Raw genomic sequence first — 18,026 nt, forward strand, 5'->3', positions numbered from 1 at the left:
AGGGATTTGTAGACTTGCTCTCCAAGATCCAACTGTTCCTCTGAACTGCCAGAGGTTGTTGCTAATTCAACACGAAAATGACTCTTAGTCTTTACAGGAAATTCTGACACAAGAAGCGAAAACATTGGTAATGGCAAAATAAAATTGCAAAGCAGCAGGATATTGTGGATAACTGGCGAGGTATGGCCAGCGACTAAAGACGCAAGTAAATACGTGTAAACAAATTCAGTAACAAGAGAGAGAAGCAGACAAAAACTGTATTGTCCTATGCTGACAATGACAGGATGAGCTGATTAACCCTTACATTTTCAACGGTTTGAATAACAGGGAAAAAAATGAAATAAATGGAGATGTAGCTTACGTTTGATTGAGTTGGGAACCATGTTGCTGTTTTAAATCAGTTTACTGTCACGATGGTGACTTTACATTGGTAAGTCCCAGAATGGGGTATATTATTTCCTCTGTTGTATAACTGCTCTTTGAAGTCAAATTGAGAGATTCTCTTTTTTTGTTAAATATGCAAAACGGGAGTGATCATCGTGAAAGGGTTCAATCAAACAGAAAGTGTTCACCAATGGATACTTGCACGTCGACGTCAGCTTGCAGCTTTGGGTCAGAGCAGCGATCTACAAAAGAGCAAATTACACAGAAACATAAACACAACGAATGCTGGAGATCTGAGACAAAGCACCGGAAGTGCTGGAGAAACTCAGCAAGTCTAGCAGCATCTATGAAGAAAGACAGAGAGAGGAAAACAATTAATGTTACAGGTTATAAACACTGGAAAATCTCAGCAGATCTGGCATCATCTGTGGAAAGAGAAACAGAATTAACGTCCGTGGTCCTACCTTCAGAATAGTCATGTTGCCAAAACATTGAATAAGGGGACTGTATCTATTTTTACACATCACACCGTGATACCTTTGAGGAATTTCTAGTGCACGATCACAAAATTCTTCGGAAAACTGCTGGCAATGGTTTTTGAAGCAACATTGACACCTTTGCCTTTGAGCCATCTAACACAAGATGCTTACATCGTTTTATTTGGAGACACTGATGTTGGACTGGGGTGCACACAGTTAAAAATCACACAATACCAGGTTATAGTCCAAAAGTTTATTTGGAAGAATGGTCTGATGAAGAAGCAGCCCTCCGAAAGCTAGTGCTTCCAAATAAATCTGTTGGACAATAGGGAGTCGTGTGATTTGTAACTTTGTACGTTGTGTGAGGTCCATTTCGTGAAAAACAGGTTTTGTTCACATTGATAATTTGCTCCATCTGAAAATCTCACCCTTGCTATCGTGTAGTCCAGTTCTTGTTCCTCTTCAATCAAGGAATTGTTTAGATACGAAAGGAAAGTGTAATCTCTTTCAGATCCCCAGGAGTGCATGGAGTATTTCAGAACAGAGGTTTCACTAAGCAGCAGGGTTCTGTCACTTCCAATGCTGCAAGAAGAATAATAACTTGAAAGATCTGACAAGCTTTATCAGCCCTGATTGCAGCATAAGGGTAGGGAAGTGTTAGTGCATTTGTATCATGTAATTGGAGGCAGTTGACATAACGTTCACCGGGATTATCCTCGTGACTGAGGGTCCGTCTTGTGAGCAAACACTACAGAAGTTGGGATTTTACTCACTGGAGTTTAGAAGAATGGGAGGTGATCCAATTGAAATATGTTAGGACTTGACAGGGTCAATGCTGAGAGGTCAAATCCAACCATGGCAGGGGGTGGAGTTTGAGATCAGTGAACAAAAATCTGGACTTAGAAGTAATTGTAAATTACCTGCTGATTGTCAGGAAAAAATAAACAATCCGTTCACCGCTATCCTTTAGAGCAGGAAATCTCCCAACAGTACCCAATCTGACCGATATGTTACTCCAGACCCACAGCAATGTAGTTGATTCTTAACTACCCTCAGGACAATTTGGGATGGGGAATAGGTGCCGGCCTAGCTAGCATCACATACAGCCCAAAAACACCTTAAAATGTAATGGGATGAAATTTCAAGGCAACAAGTTAATCATCAATTTTAATAAAATGCAAACGATAATGCAGAAGGTATGAAGACTGGCCAGGTGGTTGACAGTGAGGCGTAAGGTGTTAGGTTAGAGGTGAATCGATCAGTTGGGCACGTCAGTGACACATGGAGTTGAAACCTGGTTAATGGGAGCTGATGCATTTTGGAAAAAGGGTGTACTTGATGAATGGAAAGACACTAGGAAGCTCAAGAGCAACAGAGAGATCTTGGGGTGTTTGTCCACGAATCGCTAAAGGTTTCAGGACAGGTTGATAGGGCAGTTAAGAAGACATTAGGGACACTTGTCTTTATCAGTGAAAGTGTAGGTTATAGAAGTGGAGAGGTGATGGTAGAGCAGGACAGGACTTTGTTCAGGCCACAGCTGGAGCACTGTACGCAGTTACACATTTTGCTCTATAGGAAGGATGTGATTACACTAAAGGGAGTGCAGAAGAGATTCATCGGGCTACTGTCTGGATTAGAGCATTTCAGTGATGAAGAGAGCCTGGATAGGCTCGGGTTGTTTAGTTTGAAGCAGAGAAGCCTGAGGAGCAATCTGATAGAAATGTGTAAGATTAAGAAGGACATATATGGGGGATAGGAAGTAGTTGTTTCCTTTAGTCGCAGGTTCAGTAACAAGGAGATGCATAATTTTAAAGTGAACAGCAGGAGGTTCAGAGAGGGATTTGAGGACAGCTTCATCCAGAGGGTGGGAGGGTCCGGAATGCACTACCACTGAGGATATTGGAGGCGGGATACTTCCCAACCATTAAAATGCACTCAGTCACCCATTTGTAAAGTCATAACATTCAAGGCTGTGAGCTCAGTGCAGGACAGTGTGAATAGTATAGGCAGATCTGTGCAGAGACGATGGGGTGAAGGGTCCCTTCTGTACTGTACGTGACCATGACTCGATGACTCACTCACTAAAGCAAATAAAAAGCTAAATTAACTTGGAAGTGAAAAGGATTGATTGATGCAGTTGAATAGGAATTCCCTCTCTGTATTGTGACTGGGAACCGTGAGCAAACCGTGGGAGATGGTGAAACTGGTTTGACACTGCTTCCATAATCAGCTGGGCCCTCAGCAATGTTTAGGATGAGACAGAGTGCACAATGCAGCCCTGTAAATGACAGAATGTGACACAGTGTAACATGGAAAGGACATGCTCCAATGCAGGAGGAGGCCCAGTGAAGGGTGAGGGACAGGGTACGTTGAGGCCCAGTGTAGGGTGACGTACAGTATAGGATGTGCTCCAGTGTATGATGAATCATAGTTTCTTATGGCAGTCAGTTTGCACTGTGGCCCACTGTAGGATCTCTTCTAATTTGGCATGTGGACCAGCGTAGGATGTTTCCCAGCGTAGAATCTTGTCCAGTTTAGGATGAGGGCCAATTTAGGACGTGACCCAGTTTAGAATGTGGCCCAGTTGAGGATGAAGTCTAGCTTGTGGTGTGGCCCAGTGTAGAATGTTTCCAAGATTAGGTTGTATCACAGTCTATAATCAGTTTAGGGTGAGGCCTAATTTATAATAAGGCCCAGTTTATGATGAGGCCCAGTTCAGGATGTGGGCAGTTTAGGACGAAGCCCCGTTTTGGATGTGGCAAGGTGTACTATGAGTCCCAATTTAGGATGGATTCCACGCTAGGATATCGCCCAGTTTAGAATGAGGGCCTGTTTAGGATGTGGCACAATTTCGAGATGTAGCCCAGTGCAGGATGTGACCCAGTTTGGAACGTGGCCCAGTTTGGGGTGTGCTTTAGTTTGGAACATAGCCCAGTTTCGAAAGTGGCCAATTTTGGATCGCAGAAAGCTAAATGGTGAATCCCAATTTAGGATGGGGTCCAATTTAGTGTGAGGCCCAGTTTAGGATCAGGCCCAGTTTGCGATGGGACACAGTTTACAATGGTGCCCAGCAAATTGGTGAAATCTCTGAGGAGTAGCTTGGTTCCAAAACCAGTCCCCAGATCAGTCATATATCTGAATGAATGGCAGAGCATAGTGTAAGGGCCGAGTGGCCTACTCCTGTTCTGATTTCTTCTGGCCCTGACGGTCTACATTAAAATCTGTGGAGCACGAGAATTCACTCCCTTGGGAAGAGGGATGGAAAGCCTCCATGTATCGTCTTGGGACTCAATAAATGGAACAGCATGCAGAACGATACATTCTGGATTCTCTCTACAAAAAGGAATATTGTTCGACACAGAGAGCATACATCAAGACTCAACATTTATATACCAATAGTCACCACTTCCAAAGTTTCACTGTGTGAAAATATGTTCCCAATTTGACACTGGTAAGAGCCTCCACTTTTATTGTCAGCGCTTCTTCAAAAGTAGTTAACATTAACCTTGTAATAGTTATTCTTGTAACAGCCAACCTTGAGGAATCTGCTGTTGCACTGACCTTCAGAGTGAATTACTCCCTTTTTTGATGACTCCATCCCTAGAATTAGATATGACAATCTCTGGGGATTGGCCTGTAGAACAACAATATTAGTCATTTCTAATAAGTAAAACTTCTAGCGAAATCTTTCACTCTTCACCGCAGTGCATGAATTTGCTGTTTCTGCCCAATGCAAAAACTGCTCTCGGCCAATTGATCAGATTTTCTCCTCACCAAAGACTGCCCACCATCGACAAGGCACAAGCCAGGAGTGTGAGGGAATATTCCTCACTTAACTGGTTGGATGCAGTTCCAATGACACTCGAGAAGCTCGGCGCCTTCCAGGGACAAAGCAGCCCCCACATGATTTAAACCACATTCACAAACCTCTACTCGGTCTACCATCAATGATCATTCGCAGCAGTGTGCACCATCTACAAGATGCTTTGCAAAAGTTCACAAAAAATCCTTCGGCAGAACCTTCCAAACATACAATCACTTCCATCTGTTAGGACACGGTCGGCAAATATTTGAGAACACCACCCCCTGCAAGTTCCCCTCCAAACCACTAACCATGCTGATTTGCAAATATATCGGCCATTCCTTCAATGTTGAAAATCCTAAAATTTCCTCCCAAAGGGCATTGTGAGTATACCAATAGCATGTGGACTGCAATGATTCATGAAGGCAGATTAACAGCATTTTTGCAAGGGGGCAACTAGGGACGGGAACAATAAACGATGCGCCCAGCCAATGATGCCCATGTCCAACAGGCAGAAATGAACTTTAATGGGTGTCTATCTCCACAATGACTGCGCAGGGGTCAGTCTTACAGATGCGATCATGGGCAGATGCATTTCCAGCTGGCAGGTTGGTAAGGATGATGTCAGATTGGTTTTCCCTTTTGTTGGTGCTAACTCCACATGGTAAAGGCCCATGCTAACAGCTATGTCCCTTAGGACCCGACCAGCTCGATTAGGAGTGCTGCCACTGAGCCACTCTTAGTGGTGGACAATGAAATTCCCCACCCAGAATTTGTGCCTTTGCCATCCTCAGTTCTCCTCCTGAGTGTTGTTCAAAATGGAGGATTAGCGATTCATCAGCTGAGGAGGGATGATATGTGATAATCAGCAGGAGGTTTCCTTGCCCGTGTATAACCTAAAGCCATGAGACGGCATGCTGTCCGAAGTCAATGTTGAAGACTCGTAGAGTAACTCCCTCCGGTGTGTATCCCACTGTACGACCACCTCTGCTGTGTCTATCCTGCTGTGTGACAAGACATATCCAACGATGGTGATAGTGGTGTTTGGGACATTGTCTGTGTGCATGATTCAGTGAGTATGATGATGACTCTTCCAATTTTGGCACCAGCTCCCAGATGTTAGTAAGAGGTCTTTTCAGTGTTGGCAGGGCTGTTTCCGCCATCGTCTTTTTTGGTTCCTTGGTGATACCAGGTGATCCATCCAGTTTCATTTCGTTGTTGAGATTTCATACCAATAGATACAACTGACTGACTTGCTCAGCCAATTCAATGGACAGTTAAGTGTCAACCATGATAAAGGGTCACTGGACTCGACATGTTAATGCTGTTCCTCTCTGCCATGGATGCTGCTATACCAGTTGAATTTCTCCAGAAATTTAGTTGCTTATAATCAGCAATGTTAATTCTGTCCATCGCTCTCGCGCTCTGTGTCTCTCGCTCCCTCTCTCCTCGCCCACCCACCCCCCCCCCCCCCCCTCCCACTCCCAATACCTTCGTCCACAGACAGATTAAGATGTTGAATTTTGGCATACTTGTTTTCCAGTCCTGATTGGTATGAGACGAGAAGTCTCTAACACAGTCAGTTTATTTTTCGGGTGCAGTACTGCCAAATGAATATCGGCAAAGTTTCCCAACTTCCCAAAGTGGCTGGGATCTCGACAGGGCAGAGCAGGGGTATCAACAACAATGACATCCACGTTCACAGTAACGGCTGGTACAAATTACAGTTTTCTATGGATTTTGAACGTTTGAAAAGTAACATGTCATTGGAAAATTGGTATCACTTACAGATCACAGTAAATTCACCATAGTTTTACTAGACCTTTGGGCTGCTCTCTCATTACAGAGAGATGATTGGGGGATCGTTTAACCTGAGGGTCACCACTCCTCAGGCGAGGGGAGAGGTTGAGAAGGAGAGTCCTTCAAGGTGATCTCAGCTGGTATGGGAACTCAACCTATCGTATTACAAAGCAAATATCCAAACTACACCACCCCATCACAACCCTCCATCAAAGAAACTGATTGATTACAAAGATTTATCTTAGGAAGAGTGATTGAGCAGTTTAGGCCGATACTCTCTGAAGTTTAAAAGGATGAGAGGTCATCTAACTCAGGGATATAGGATGCTAAAGAGAGATGTGACAAAGGAGAAGGAGAGAGGTTGTTGCCTCATGTGGGACAATCTGCAACAAGAGGTTATCATTTCAGGAGCGGGGTTAGGACAGAGTGAGAACAGAGACTGGAGGAATGGCTTCTCTCAAAGGACTCCACAGACTGATGTCCAAATGGAAAGCTGAGACCAGAATGTCAGAATGGAGCCGGGGAGTACTTTATAATGGAGAATAGAAGAGGAAGTGAGAGAGTTTAGCTGAGAAGTGGTAGGGAAGGGTCCTGGGGACATTGCTTCTTTGAATGGAGATGTCTGTTCAATCTGCTCAGATGGATAGCTCAGGGCATCTCACAATAGACAGCCAGGGTCATCCAGCACAGAAACAGACCCTTCGGCCCAACTTGTCCATGCCGACCAGGTTTCCTAAATTAAAGTAGCCGCACTTTCCTGTAGTTTGGCCCATATCCTTCTAAACATTTCCAATCCAAGTCCCTGTTCAAATATATTTTAAATTGTAATTGTACCCGTCTCTATCACTTCCCCTGGCAGTTTGTTCCTTATACGTACCACCCTCTGTTTTAAAAGGTAACCTCTCAGGTACCTTTTAACCCTTGGTCTTTTTACCCTAAACTGATGCCCTGTAGTTATTGACAAAAGCAATATAGAAATTTGGGTGGCAGCACGTGATAAGGAATGTACATTTTAATATGATAGACTCTGACAGGAAAGAGGGGCCCTTTGAACAATTCAGACTGTACCTACCAACACTAAATGATGTTGCCAATCACCGGGTAGGGGTGACCAGAACCAGGAGGGTCACAGTCTAAGGGAGACAGGGTAGCACGGAGATGTGGAGAAATGTCTTCACCCAGGAAGTTGAGAGCCTGTAGAATTCTCTGCCACAGAAAGCAGTCAGGCCAGAACATGGAAGTGCTTCCTTCGCGCGCTCTCTCTCTCTGTCCTGTCACCATCCCTTTCTCTCTCTCAATCCTGCGCCCCACACTCTTTCTCTCCCTCAATTCTACACTCATCTCTCTCTCCCCATCAATCCTGCCCCATCTCTCCCCCTCAATCCTGTTCTCTGAATCTTGCCCCATCTCTCTCTCTCCCTCAATCCTGACCCTCTCTCTCTTTATATGTGTCTCACCCCACAATCCCCTGTCACCATTATTATTTTAACAGCAAGCTCGAACACACACACCAATTTGAATAATTTAACTCCTCCTAAAAGCAGGACACTCGCATCTCAGTAATCCAAGAGACAAACACACAATGTTTCATTTAGATATAAACCTGTAGCAACCGCTTAGAGAAAACAAGCAGGCAAAATACCTTCATATGCATGATCTAATGGAATCCAAACATAAAGTCGACTTCTCTCTCCTCTCTCTCTCTCTATATATCTATCTATCTAATTATCTATCTATCTATCCATCTAGGAATTTAAGTACTTCAGGCAGGTAAATAATTCCTCCTTCTGACTTTCTGAAAAAAGGAAATAAATTGGTGTGTGGCTTCATTGAGTAGGGAATGAGGCCACTCGGTCCATCTACCAGGTGGTGGATACTTGTAATCTGTGACTATCCGTCTCCCTGAGGTGGATTACAAACTGTTTTATCCCTACCTCCCCTTTTTCCAAAATTTTCTCCTTTGTACTGTGGCGAGTAAAGGGAGTTCAGCAAATGTAGAGTCATACAGCATGGAAATAGGCTCTTTGGCCCAACTCGTCCAAGCTGACCAGGATTCCCAAACTGAACGAGCCCCCTATCCTGCTCAACCTGTCCAATCGAATCCAATATAACCCAATACCAATGTATTTAAATGTTGCAATTTTAGCTATCGCTATCACTTTCTCTGTCAGCTCATTCCAAAAATGCACCATCATGTTTGAGAAAAAGTTACCCCTCAGATCCCCTTTAAATCTTTCCCAGCTCACCTAAAACCTATGCCCTCTAGCTTTGGACTCCCCTCCCCTGGGGTAAAGACTTTGGCTATTCACCCTATCCATGTCCCTCATGATCTTAGAAAACTTTATACATTGAGAAGGTTACCCTTCAGCCTCCTACACTCCAGTGTTAGAAAGCCCCAGCCTATCCAGCCTCTACCTACAACTCAAATTATCCAGTCCTTGTCAATCTTTTCTGCACACTTTAACACCTTCCTGTCGCATCTCAGGCATTATTATTTCATTCGTTGGAGGACTTCTCACCTGGATCAATCTCTCCAATCGATTCTTCAAAGAGAGTGAATTGCCTTCAGTTTTCCCTCCCCTTTCTCTCACATCAGTAAGCCGGACAAACATGTCAAACGTGTGCACAGCCTTTACAATGGGTACATGAGCCTGGAGGCATTGAGCGCCACATCTCCCACCCCAGGAACCAGGGAGACAATCCAAAGGGGGAGATCAGGATCTGGCTTCTGCAGATCAGTCTGCAGCTTTGAATCATCAGCTGTGGGGTCACAGGGAAATTCTAGCGGCGTCTGTGGGATGACCTTCAGTTAGAGAGTACAGGAAGTGATGTTAACCACACAGAGACAAGTTTAATAGACTACCTGCAACTGATACACAAAGAAAAGGGAAGTAAGCCTCAGCAGTTGACAGCGAGTTCCTATCTGACAGAAACACTTGCCAACAAGGCAAGCGGATTGATGTGAGTCAACAGAAATTCTCTCTCTCTCTCTTTGCATAAATGTTACCAGATCTTTTATAAACTATGATATAACTCTGTTTACTCTCTCCCTCTTTCTCTCCCTCTCTCTCTTCAGAGATGCCACCAGAGCTGCTGAGTTTCTCCAGTGCTCTCTGTGTTGGTTCCAAATCCGGCAATGTGTTGCTTTTGGAACCTGAGAAAAAAATGTATTCTTTGTATCAGACGCCAATAGCCCCACTCCTGGTGAAAGTGTGTCTGCTGCTGTTCAAGCAAAGAAGAAAGACGGGGGTGACATATTTCAAAATAACTTTACATCGCTCTGTCAGAATAGAAACACAGGATTACGTAACTACACCTTATGGGAGTGGGGTCCATACAACTGTAGAACTAGGAGTAGGCCATTCAGCCCATCGAGTCTGTTCTGCTATTCAAAGAGATTGTGACTGATCTGATCACCCTCAACTCCACTTTGCCACCTTTCCCCTAAACCCTCGATTCCCTTTTTGATTAAAAACCTCTCTGTCTCATCCTTGAATATCCTGCCTTGACAGCCATCTCCGGTAAAGAATTTTACAGATTCAGTCCCTTCTGAAGGAACAAATTCCTCCTTATCTCCGTCTCCAATTGGCGACCACTCCCTTATTCTTAGATGATATCCCTCTGGTCCCATGCTCTTCCCCACAAGGGGAAACAACCTCTCTCCACATCTCTCTAAGAACTTTAAATAAAGTCAGCTCTCATTCTTCTAAACTCCAATGAGGACAGGCCCAATCTACCCAATCTCTCCTTGTCAGACAGTCCCTCCATACCCCGGATCAGCTGAGTGGAACTTCTCTGGACTGCCTCCAATGCCCAGGTCTATCTTTCAGATAGGAATCCCCAAAACTATTCACGGTCTCCCAGCCGTGGTCTGACGAGTGCCTTGTATAGTCTTTAAGCAAAACTTCTGAACTTTTATTCCCTCTGAAATAAAGGCTCCTTGCCTTCCCTATGATCAGCTGAACTATGGTACGCTTATTTGTTGTCCATTGACAATGTCTTCCACATCCCTCTGATAAGGAAATTCTCGATGGGAGTGTCTTTCAGCTTTGTCAGAAGTTGCTTCAGCCTCTGGAATCCAAGCTGGATCGTAAGAACTAGCTTTTTTCAACTGCTTGAGGACCTCAAAGAATCTCCGTACCTTTGCAAAGTGCAGTTGGTGGTTTTGAATGTGTTCCTCATGTACCACAACATCAGACAGCATTGCAGAGTGCCACGATATAATTTGGGATCTCCAGTGGGCAGATGGTATGTTAATCCTACGCAGTGAACGCTATCTTCTCACTGAGGAAAAGATAATCTAGTTCCCTCCCCTCTATAAAATCAGCATTCACCACAAATCTGCATTAGCTGTCCCCTCTTTCTGTCCCTAATCTGTCCCTGCCTTGATTCAATTCTCCTTTTCAATTTGTGTTTAAAACAAACATTTGCTCTTCCCTTTGCTGTTGACTTATTAAAAGTTTTGCTAATTTGTTCATCAAACTTTCTTCGCAACTTATCCATTTGGCTGTTATGTTAGCCCTCTGTTTTCTGTATTTGGGCAGTTTAACGGTTGACTGCACAGCAAGTCAATTTTCACCCGCATTTCGAGTCGTTGTATCTCCAGCTGGCTTCCTTTTGATAAAAGATTTGGGATGCCTTTGTGAATGAATAGGACGTGTGAGAGAGAGGGTGTGCGAGAAAGAGTGGTGTGAGATAGAGTACAGACTTATGAGAGATGGTGTGTGTGTGTATGTTTGTGTGTGTGAGAAAGAGAGAGAGAGAGAGTTTGTGGTTGAGAGAGTGTGTGAGACAGAATCTCTGTGTGAGAGTGTACGTGAGGCAGAAAGAGTTGATGAGAGTAAGTGTGTGCGTGTGAGGGTTAGAGGGAGACTGTGGGTGGGAGGAGAGAGTGTGTGAGGGTATGTGCGTGTGTGAGAGAGAAAAAGAGAGAGAGCATGTGTGTGGATGAGAAAGAGTCTGTGTGTGTGTGACAGTGTGTGTGTATATGCGTCAGAGCGCGTGCATGACAAAACGAGAGAGAGACTGTATGTGTGATAGGTAGAGATAGTGGGTGACAATATGTGTGAGTGTGAGAGAGAGTGGTTGAGAGACAGTGTGAGTGTGAGAGAGAGTGTGTGTGAGACGGAATGTGTGCATGTGTGTGAGAGTGTTTGTGTTTGTGTGGATGCGAGAGTGTGTGTGTGAGACACAGTGTGTGAGAGAGTGTGTGAGACAGAGTGCATGTGTGTGAGTGAGTGTGTGTGAGACAGAGTGAGAGTGTGAGAGAGTCTACGTGAAACAGTGTGTGTGAGAGAGAGTGCGTGTGAGACACAGTGTGTGTCTCTGTGAGGGTTTGTGAGAGACAGAAAGAGGGAGAGAGTTGATGAGAGTGTGTGTGTGTGTATGCATGCGAGAGTGAGAGGAAAAGTGTGAGACAGAGGAAAAAGTGTGTGTGTGTGAGAGAGAGACACAGAGTTTGTGTATGAAAGAGAAAGCGTGTGTGAGACAGTGTGTGTATGTGACAGAGACAGCGTATGTGTTTGAAACAGTGTGAGAGCGAGATAGTGTGTGTGTGTGAGAGAGAGAGAGAGAGAGTACGCGAGAGTAGAGACAGTGTCATATATTTCTACAGTATGGAAACAGTCCATCTGGGCCAACATATCAGTGGCGCCCAGTTTTCACAAATTAAGATAGTCCCATGTGTTTGTGTTTGATTCGTATCCTTCCATACCAATCCTATCCAGGTACCTGCTTAAACGTTTCTGAAATTACAAAACTGTACTAGCTTCCTTCACTACCTCGACCAGCCAGTTCCAGACACTCAACACCCTTTGTGTGAAAAATTGCACCACAGGACTCTTTTGTATCTCTCCCCTCCCACTTTGCTGAAACCCTCATAAACCTGAAGAAGGTTGTAGATGTGCACTTGTGATGACAAGGCTATGTGCCGACTGCTGGGGAAATGGGATTAGACAATAGTGCAATGGTTACTTTTGACCAGCACATTCGCTCATGAGCGAATGTAAAAAAATTTATTTTTTTTAACATGAATTGAATTGAATGATGGCCACATTCTCGTGATTACTAAGGATTTGGCCTTTGGAGTAATAGAGAAGGGAAAGCACAGAAGGAGGCCCTTCAGCCCAATGCCTCTGTGATGGACAATTATGAGTGAAAGTTCAATCTTGACTGATCGATCTCTGCTTTGATTCATCTGGGTGAGCTCCTCCCCTGATAGTAACTAGCCTGCTGTGAAATATGTGACTAACAGTCGGGCTAATCTGAACTCGAAAGGTACTGTGTGATGTGAGGCAGCTCGGTGTGGAAATGACGGTGGGTAATGTCACTAATCTGCTTCCCAGTCACGAGTCAACCTGGTGGGTGTTGTGGGTGTGTGCACGCTAACCAGTCTGTGGTGTATGAGACTACACAACGGAATTTTTCATGTACTTACCCCCCCACTCTGGGTTCCTCAACTGTTCCAGAATCTTCTATCGGCCTCCAAAATCAGTCGGGCGCCATTAACCACGCGGCCGCGGCAGCAACCGCCGCCGCGAACCGTGACGTCACTTCCGCCCCACCGACCTCACAGTCTCCGCGATCGCCGTCCAGACAACCGCCTCCATGATCGCCAGGAAGACCAACGCCGACAGATTCGCGGACTCCGCGGGGTTCACCGCCATCGGGAAAAACACCGTTTCTGCCGTCGCCGCAGCCACTTCCGCTCCCAGTGACATCACTAACCTGCACAACCACCTCGCCACATGCGTCTCCGCCCCCACGCCGAATGTCGTCACCATGCCTAAACCCGCCCCCACGTCGATCTCCGCCCGCACGCTTAACCCCGCCCCCACGCCGATCTCCGCCCGCACGCTTAACCCCGCCCCCACGCCGATCTCCGTCTCCGCCCCAAGCCCAACCCCGCCCCCACTCCCAGCTCCAGCCCCAGACCAGGTCCTAGCTCCCAGCCCTGCCATGTTTTCACCATCCCTCCAGAACTACCCCTCTCTGAGGGTGAAAGATCAGTCCTCGGCAGAGGCCTCACCTTCATTTCCCTACGCTCTCGGATTAATGAGACATCGAACAATTCTTCCGCCGCCTTTGCCTCCACACCTACTTCTTCACCCATCCTCTGACGACCCCTTCTCCTGCCTCCAACACACCACATCCACCTGGACACCCCGTGCTGCCCTCTTACCTGCCCTCGATCTCTTCATAGCCAACTGCCACCGTGACATTAACTGCCTCAACCTCTCCACCCCTCTCACCCACTCCAACCTCTTACCCTCGGAACGTGCAACCCTCCACTCCCTCTAATCCAACCCCAACCTCACGATCAAACCGGCAGACAAGGGAGGCGCGGTAGTAGTTTGGCGCACCGGCCTTTACACCACTGAGGCTAAACGCCAGCTCGCGGGCACCTCCTCCTACTGCCCCCTTGACCTTGACTCCACCTCCCACCACCAAACCATCATTTCCCAGACCATCCATAACCTCATCACCTCAGGGGATTTCCCATCCACCGCCTCCAATCTCATAGTCCCACAACCCTGCACCACCCATTTCTACCTCCTGCCCAAAATCCACAAACCTGACTGCCCCGGCCGACCCATTGTCTCAGCCTGCTCCTGCCCCACCGAACTCATCTCTGCATACCTCGACACGGTCCTGTCCCCCTTAGTCCAAGAACTACCCACCTACATTCGGGACACCACCCACGCCCTCCACCTCCTCCACGATTTTCGCTTCCCCAGTCCTCAACGCCATATCTTCACCATGGACATCCAATCCCTGTACACCTCCGTTCCCCATCAGGAAGGACTCAAAGCCCTCCGCTTCTTCCTTTACCGCCGTACCAACCAGTACCCTTCCACTGACACCCTCCTTCAACTGACTGAACTGGTCCTCATCCTGAACAACTTCTCTTTCCAATCCTCCCACTTCCTCCAAACCAAAGGAGTAGCCATGGTACCCGCATGGGCCCCAGCTATGCCTGCCTCTTCGTAGGATATGTGGAACACTCCATCTTCTGCAGCTACACTGGCACCACTCCCCACCTTTTCCTCCGCTACATCAATGACTGTATCGGTGCTGCCTCATGCTCCCATGAGGAGGTTGAACAGTTCATCCACTTTACCAACACCTTTCACCCCGACCTCAAATTTACCTGGACCGTCTCTGACTCCTCCCACCCCTTCCTAGACCTCTCCATTTCAATCTCGGGCGACCGAATCAACATGGACATTTACTATAAACAAATCGACTCCCACAGCTACCTAGACTACACCTCCTCCCACCCTGTCCCCATTAAAAACGCCATCCCATATTCCCAATTCCTTCGTCTCTGCCGCATCTGCTCCCAAGAGGATCAGTTCCAATACCATACAACACAGATGGCCTCCTTCTTCAAAGACCACAATTTCCCCCCAGATGTGATCGACGATGCTCTCCACTGCATCTCCTCCACTTCCCGCTCCTCCGCCCTTGAGCCCTGCCCCTCCAATTGCCACCAGGACAGAATTGGTGGCAGACTGGTCCTCACCTACTATCCCACCAACCTCCATATACATCGTCATTTCCGCCACCTCCAAACGGACCACCACCACCAGGGATATATTTCCCTCCCCTCCCCTATCAGCGTTCTGAAAAGGCCACTCCCTCCGTGACTCCCTCGTCAGGTCCACACCCCCCACCAACCCAACCTCCACTCCCGGCACCTTCCCCTGCAACTGCAAGAAATGCAAAACTTGCACCCACACCTCCCCCTTTATTTCCCTCCAAGGCCCCAAGGGATCCTTCCATATCCGCTACAAATTCACCTGCACCTCCACAAACATCATTTACTGCATCCGCTGCACCTAATGTGGCCTCCTCTATATTGGGAGCCTACTTGCGGAAAGTTTCAGAGAACCCCTCTGGGACACCCGGACCAACCAACCCAACCACCCCATGGCTCAATATTCAACCCCCCCTCCCACTCCACCAAAGGCAAGCAGGTCCTTCGACTCCTCCATCGCCAGACCATAGCAACACGATGGCTGGAGGAAGACCACCTCATCTTCCACCTAGGAACCCTCCAACCACAAGGGATGAACTCATATTTCTCCAGTTTCCTCATTTTCCCTCTCCCCGCTTTATCTCAGTCCCAACCCTCGAACTCAGCACCACCTTCCTCACCTGCAATCTTATTCCTGACCTCTCCGGCCTATCACCCTCACCTTAACCTCCTTCCACCTATCGCATTTCCAACACCCCTCCCCCAAATTCCTCCTCCTTACCTTTTATCTTAGCCTGCTGGACACACTTTCCTCATTCCTGAAGAAGGGCTCATGCCCGAAACGTTGATTCTCCTGCTCCTTGGATGCTGCCTGACCTGTTGCGCTTTTCCAGCAACACATTTTCAGCTACATAACGGAATTCCCATATTCTCTCCATCACAGCCACAACGCCAAGGTAATGGGGAACAGGAATGTTGTTTTGGTGTAAAGTTATCTCACCTGGCCACAAAAAAATATGGACACATCACAAATAGGAGTAGCAATAGCCCCTTTCATCCTTCTCCCCTCCTGTCCCACATTCAACAGGTTCGAATCTGGGTCCCTGATGCTGTACGGCAGCAGTGCTAACCATTAAGCTACTGTGCTGAACACAAATAGAAGATAGAGTGAGGTGTAGGGGAAACGGGAGTTGGTAGAGCGGGGCTCAACAGAAATGGGAAGGCAATAGAGATGGGGAGGAGAGAAATGGGAGAGGGCAATAGAGTGGGGGGTGCAAGTTTCAGAGGATGGGTTATTGAGGAGAAATGGGGAGGGGAATAGAGTTGCGGGAGATTGTGGGGACATGGGGTGGAGTGCGATGGAGTGAGGGGAGGGGGATAGATTGTCCCTCTTCCCTGTTTCCTGTGCAACCCACTCTAGCCCCCTCCCCTGTTTGCCCTGCCACCGCCATATCCCCCTCCCCTGTTAACCTGGTCCCCACTTTATTTCCCTCCACCGCCCCCTCTGTCCCTCAACTCTATCGCCCACCCCCGTGTTCTCTGTGCAGTCACTCTATACCCTCCCCTTTCCCCTGCCCCCACTCTATTCTACTCCACTGTTTCCCCTGCCCCCTCACTCTATCCACCTTCAATGTTTCCAATGCCTCTCAGTCTATCCCCTCCCTTGTTTCTAGTGCCCCACTGTATCCCCCTCTCGTTTCCCCTACTACTCCACTCTATCCTCCTCCCTGTTTCCCCGGTCCCCACTCTATTCCCCTCCCCGTTCCCACTGCCCGCCCAACTCTCTGCCAGTTTCGTGTTTTCCATGCCACCCACTCTATCCCCCTCCCCTCATTTTCTCTCTCCCCTAACTCTCCACATTCTATACCCCTTAAGCCCACACGGTTGCGCGGAAAGGTCACTTGACCTGAAACATTAACTCTGGTTTCTCTCCACAGATGCAACGAGACCTGCTGAGCTTTTCAAGCAATTGCAGTTTTTATTTTTGAATTACCACATTAGAATCCTTTTGGTTTGCATTCTCTGATAATCATCTCACATCTCATCAAGAGGGTTCCAGCAGCTTATCTCTACTTAATAAAGAAAATCTCCCAATATGTTATGTACAGGAATTTTGTTCATTACTGAATATAGAATTAATGTGTACAAAAGCAAAGACCACTAAGGCAGATGCAGTTTAAAGTGCATCGACGTGAGGTTAGCCAGTTTGGGAGCAAGAACAGGAAGGTGGATTATTATCCGAATGGCAATGGATTCGGAAAAGAGAATTGAGGACTGGAGTTGGGATGTCATGTTATGGCTGTTCAAGATATTGACCAGGCCATGTTTGGAGTATTGCATACAATTCCTCTCGCCCTGCTGTTATTAATTTGGAAAGAGTGCAGGAAAGTTTTACAAGGATGTTATCAAAGTTCATGGGTTTTAATAATAAGGGGAGGCTGGAGAACCTGGGACGATCATTTTTCCCTGGAGGGTCAGCGTCTGAGAGGTGGACCCTATAGAGATTTGTACAATCATAAGGGACATACATAAGGTGAATAGTCAAGGTCTTTATCCCAGGGTGGGAAAGTGGAAATGAGGGGATAGATTTTAGATGACAGTAGAGAGATTTAAAAGAGACCTGAGGGGCAATTTTTCATGCAGTGGTGGTTGCATATATGGAACCAGCAGCCACAGGACAGGTACATGGATAGGAAAGGTTTCTAGAGATATTGGTCAAGTGCACGAAAATGGGGCTGGTTCAGTTTAGGAAGCCTGGTCAGCATGAATGAGTTAGGCTGAAGTGTCTGTTCCCCTGCTATATGACTCTATGATTAGGGGCATGCATGCTGTCCTTGCTAGCAATGCCCTACATCCTTTACCTGAATGAGGGACTGCAGTGTTTAAAAACCGATAACTCAGTCACTGTCTTTGCTCGCTCTAATGCTTAACAATTCATCGACATAGTCCTGCTGTTCCGTTGAAAGACAAATAGCATCTATGGACCAGAACCTTCTGCCCTCACACTGTTGTTGTCCCTGATGATGTTTATCGGTTTGTAATCAGACCTTTCTTGATGGACAGCAGTTACCAGATCAGTACG

At 46.7% G+C, this 18,026-nt stretch overlaps 1 pseudogene; it reads right to left on the bottom strand.

Moving 5' to 3' along the window:
• LOC148135461 (Fc receptor-like protein 4) overlaps positions 1-2,180 on the bottom strand; it is a 451,279-nt pseudogene extending 449,099 nt beyond the window's left edge.
• Between the last annotated feature and the right edge of the window lie 15,846 nt (positions 2,181-18,026).

Source organism: Chiloscyllium plagiosum, unplaced genomic scaffold (assembly GCF_037043375.1).
Source record: "Chiloscyllium plagiosum isolate Xiang-an unplaced genomic scaffold, Cpla_swu_hap1 HiC_scaffold_49, whole genome shotgun sequence".
Taxonomy (NCBI): Eukaryota; Metazoa; Chordata; class Chondrichthyes; order Orectolobiformes; family Hemiscylliidae; genus Chiloscyllium; species Chiloscyllium plagiosum.